Source organism: Macaca fascicularis, chromosome X (assembly GCF_037993035.2).
Source record: "Macaca fascicularis isolate 582-1 chromosome X, T2T-MFA8v1.1".
Taxonomy (NCBI): domain Eukaryota; kingdom Metazoa; phylum Chordata; class Mammalia; order Primates; family Cercopithecidae; genus Macaca; species Macaca fascicularis.
In genome coordinates, this window is record NC_088395.1 from 113,927,348 (window position 1) to 113,932,878 (window position 5,531).

Here is a 5,531-nt window from a genome sequence, read left to right on the forward strand (position 1 = left end):
ATGGAGATACACACACACACACACACACACACACACACACACACACACACACATATATGGATGGCACAGCAGAAGGAAACACAATTCTGGAAGTGCAAACCTTCAAGAAGCAGCATCATTATGATAAACCCCTCCTACAGAAAGGTATCATTTTTATCACTGATCCCACAGGACAAATTATTTATTATGCCAACTTCAAGTAACAGTTGAGGCAATAGGATAAATGCAGAGGCACTACAATGAATCCCACTTAACACAAAGAACTATACAGACCAAAACTTCTGTACAAATTTTTTTTCCTCATTGCCAGTTAAATACAGAGTTTTACTTTCATAGCTTAACAATGAAGACTCATACACTGAAGCCAATACATATACCTAGCATTTCAGTCTAAGCTTGTCCACGTACATAGCTGAAGTCAATTACAAGGTTTGGCCTAGAAATGCTATGGGAACTTCTTTGTAAAGTAGTTTTTACAGGTATTAAACTTCATCTTGCACACCGTAGTCATCATACATAAAGGGTAAAGTCAGAGCTTTTATATTTGAATTTATTCTTCATTTAACTTTTTAAAGCACTACTATAGTTGAATATTAAACAAAACAAGAGCAAGTAGTGAGCATATTATGATTATAGTCCTTCACTCATTTACTACTGCACATAAAATGCCACCAGTGAGTGCTATTCACTGGCCCATTAAGAGGTCTGACACTGAACACCACCTCTGGGATGATGTTCATCATCCTCATATGCTTCTCCATTGTAATGGCGCCATCTTTCCTGATTTGGATCAAAGTCCACCAGTTCTACTCGATCCATCTCATCAGTCTCTTCCACTTCCTTCCTCTCAGGTAGGAGTTTTTCCAGCAAAGACAGTTTATCAGGAGAGAGAAAGTCATTCTCAGGAAAGTTTACCTTGAATTCAATGATTAGGCGTCCCTTTTCATATGGTCTTCGATAAATTGGCATGCCTTCATTTATTACACACTTGATATCTCCATGCTTGACAATCTAACCTGGATGAGAGGTGATGACTATGGTTCAGTTGTCAAGAGTAGATATTGGCTTCTGGAAGCCACACAGTGCTTCAACCAGCTGTATGCTGTACCCTTTCATACACATGAAAGGGTCTTCTCCTCATCTAGTAAAAATAGCAAGGTCCTTCAGATCTAACACAATGATAATATCTTCTGGCTCCAGTCCTGATTCTTGGTTTCCTTCACCATGGAATGTTATCTTCTGGCCATATTTCATGCCTTTGTCAATATGAACTTTTAGAATCTTCTTCTCTCGTACTATCTTCCTTCCCTTGCAGCTTTTATCTTTAGGACTGATCTGCTCCCCATGGCCCTGGAACTCCACGCACACAGACTGAATTTGCTGAACCTTTCCAGGTCCTATCTGATGAATTCTTATTTGCATTGCAGTACCTCAGCAATTGAGACAGTACTCTACTGCTCCTTTCTTACCTCCTCTATCTTCTCATTTGTCACAAATCACATTCTTTTGCAGAGCTAGTTTTCTTTTTACACCATTATATAAGTTTTCTAGTGTTACTGAGAGCTGGTGTACAACATTTTTACCTCTCCTTTCTCTCTGCATCCTTCCTCCTCCTCCAAAAACACATATCAAAGATGTCCATGGGGGAGCCAAAACCGCCACCTGCTCCATTCTCTTTAATTGTCTGTTCTCCCCCTTTGTCATATAATTCCCTTTTCTTTGCATCAGAGAGAACTTCATATGCTTGAGAAATCTGTTTAAACTTCTCTCCTTCATTTGGATTCTTATCAGGATGGTACTTCAAGGCCAGTTTCCTATAAGCCTTTTTCAATTCTTCCTTAGTAGCATTGGGTTTGATCCCCAAAACATCACAGTAAGTGGTTTCTTTCACCATCTTCTGCCGGTGAGTGGGCTGAGGCTGGTGTGTGAGGGAGTGGTAAGGAGCTCAGAGCTGTGTGCAGCTCGGCAGCTACCATAACTCTGCCTCTCACAGAGCATTCTGGAAAGTTCCCAGATATATGTGTGTGTGTGTGTGTGTGTGTGTGTGTGTGTGTGTATATATATATATATATATTTTTTTTTTTTTGACAGAGTCTTCCTCTGTCGCCCAGGCTGGAGTGCAGTGGAACAATCACAGCTCACTGCAGCCTCAACCTCCCGGGCTCAAGAGATCCTGCCACCTCAGCCCCACAAGTAGCTGGGATTACAGGCGCAGGCCACTACGCCTGGCTACTTTTTAATGTTTTTTTGAGACGAGGTCTCCCTATATTGCCCAGGCTGGTCTCAAACTTCTGAGCTCAAGTGATCCACCAGCCTCGGCCTCCCAAAGTGTTGGGATTACAGGCATGAGCCACTGTGCAAGGGCGGACATGTAGATTTTTGAGTGACCGCCCATTATGCCACTCATTCTTAGTTACTCAGGGGGCATAAGACCATTGGTAGCAATCCTTCCCTCTTGCAGACAGTGGAGAAGCCTCCCCTGACTACTACTTCTCCTCCCCGATGGCCTTTGGGGAACTCCTTTCCTGATGTGAGTCTCCAGTTTGGGTAATCAGTCACTGTCACTCATTTGGTTCCATCCAGTTCCAATGAATTGGAGTGTACATGGGGGAAGCTCCTCCAGTTCTGGGGGAGTGGGGGCAGGAAAAGAGGTCCTAACTAAAGACTAGCCTCAGAGTGGGATATCTATGAGACAGCTAATAGTATTCCACACTACCAATATTGACATTCTCTTAGCATTCCTTCATTGGATTATTATGCTAATAGAATCTCTGTCCCTTTGCCTACCTCGATTTATAGTAACAAACCCCCTTCTTATTGTGATAGTTTGAATTTTTGCCAGGTCCTGGTTGAGGAAATTCTGAGAAAAGAGATATATTTCTCTCTTCAAATTAGTGGAAGTGTGATGTGCTCTGCATGGTGATGGTTGGGACACTCCTTGTTTCTCAGGGTTCTTTTTGTCCTAATACTTTGCATTCCTTTGTTTGACATGTATTTCTTTCTTCCTGACCTCTTCACATCTCAACTTAGATGACTAATAGGCATCTCAAACTTAACAGATTCCACACAAAATTCATGATGTTCCCAGTCCCCTATCCTGTGCCTCTCCCATTCTTTCCCATCTCAATAGCTGTCATCCTGATTCACTTTGTTGCTCAGGCCAAAACACTTGGAATCATCCTTGACCCTCTCTCGTACTCCATGTCCAATCCACCAGCATAGTCTGTTAGCTTTAATTGGCTTTATCTTTAGAATATATACTGAATCCGCATACTTTTCACTGCCTCCATTGCTCCCATCTTAGTTGACACCACCATCATCTCTCACATAAACTAATGCAGTAGTTTCTCAGCAGGGCGCAGTGGCTCATGCCTGCAATCCCAGCACTTTGGGAGGCCGAGGTGGGAGGATTGCTTGAGACCAGGAATTTGAGAACAGCCAGGCCAACATGGCAAAACCCTGTCTCTACTAAAAATACAAAAATTACCTGGGCATGGTAGCATGCTCCTGTGATCCCAGCTACTTGGGAGGCTGAGGCACAAGAATCGCTTGAACCTGGGAGGCAGAGGTTGCAGTGAACTGAGACCGTGCCACTGCACTCCAGCATGGGTGACAGAGTAAGACTCTGTTAAAAAAAAAAAAAAAAAAAAAAAAACCAATAACAAACAACACCACCAAAAAATACCTAATGTAGTAGTCTCCTCTGTGGTATTCCTGCTTCCACTCATTCCCTATGGTCCATTCTCTACACAGAAGCCAGAGGGAGGCTTTTAAAAGGTAAAGCTGGTCCTGTCAACCCCCAGATCAAAACATTCTAATGGCTTTCCATCACAGTTAGAAAAAAATACAAAGTTCTGAGCCCAACCTTCAAGGCCTTCCACAATTTGGCCCTTGGCTACCTCTCTGGCCTAGTATCCCACCATTCTTCCTTTGCTCACCTCATTTTACTGGCATTTCTTGCTTTTTCAGACATGTCAAGCAGTTCTAGGCCTTTGCACTCTCTGTCGCTTTAGCCTATAATGTTTTCTCCTCAAATACACACATGACTCACATCCTCACTTCATTCAGATCTGTGCCCTCTGCAGAAGGCCTTCCTAGACCATACTGCCTAAAACAGCAACCCCACCCCATTACTTTTTATCTTATTTACCTGCTCTATTTTTTTTATAACAGTCATGAGATTATACTATACATGTAATTATTTGTTTGCAATCTATTTCAAGCTTCGTATAGACAAAAATGTTGCCTATTTTATTCATTTCTATATTCTCAGCTCCTAGAACAGTGTTTGGCACATCATAAGAACTCAACAAATATTTGTTAAATGAACAAATGATATATGAATAGGGCCCAACATGGAAGCCTAAATTGTACTCTCCCAAAGATTCATATTCATCTTGTGTGTATGTGGATGGAGGGTCTAGGAGGCAGGTCCACTAGGGAATTATTTGTTTAGGAGCCTAAGGGGCCTCTCAGGAAAGACACATCCTAATGGAAGAAAGAAGAGACATATAAGGGGGGTCTTCCTAAACCTCAGGATTGAAGGAGAGAGAAAATTTCCCATACAGCTCTCATGTTGTAATTAATCAGGACAATAAAAATAATTAATAACAGAAACTGAATCCAACCCAGCTTATGAAAAAAAAAGGCACTATATTGGTACAAAAGGCTAGGAAGGAGAGTGGAACGCTCAAAGGAACCAAGCCTAGGGATTCAACATTGTCAGAACTGTGTCTGTATTTTATTTCTGCTTGCCTCTGCATCTCTTTTTCCATTTGTCTCACTCTCTTGATGTAGACTGGTCTTCTCCATATTGCAGGGAACACAGCTGCCATAAGTCACAGCTTAGCAAAGAGAATTTCTATCTCCCAGAGTCCATTCATCTATCCCAGGGAACAATTCTGATAGGCCTTCCTTGGTAATGTGCCTATAATTTGGTCCAATCACTGTTGCTAGGAGAATGGATACTCTGTGTTTGTCCAGGTCTGCTTCACATGCTTACCCTTCAGATCAGGAGTAGAGTCTATCATCAACTGAAGGGGAGAGAGAAAGCCTGCTGGGAAGACCAAAAACAAACAAATAAAACAAAACAATACCTACCAGAGAACACTATCCTGCTTATCTTCTGATCCACCTCCCAGATCTCATACCTAAGTCCTAAATAGAGAGAGCTTTGTAAGAATAAGTACCAATTTAAAGGACTATTTCACTAAAATCTCTGTGGGGCGCTCAGTACACAAAGCCACATCAGAAACATTGGCTTTAGTAGTTTCAGTTGGGTGGGAGGCAGCTTGTGACAGCAACAGCGGCAGCAGCAGCCACCTCATTGAGTGGATGGCTTTGTTATAGGCATTAGAAGAGGATTATCACTCCCAGAGAGCTAGAGAAGGAACAGAGGAAATGCTGGAAGCCACTGGGGAGGCAAAAGGTTTCTGTTAATGAACCTTCGGGACAGACCTCTGAGAGACTTGCAGAAATAGTTGGATTGGTGGAAGGCTTTGAAGAAGGGCCAATGCAGGCAGGGGCAGAAA

The 5,531-nt window shown here is 42.4% G+C and overlaps 1 pseudogene; it reads right to left on the reverse strand.

The window, feature by feature from the left end:
- Positions 1-656: 656 nt before the first annotated feature.
- On the reverse strand, positions 657-1,894 carry LOC102118096 (dnaJ homolog subfamily A member 1-like; annotated as a pseudogene).
- Positions 1,895-5,531: the final 3,637 nt, after the last annotated feature.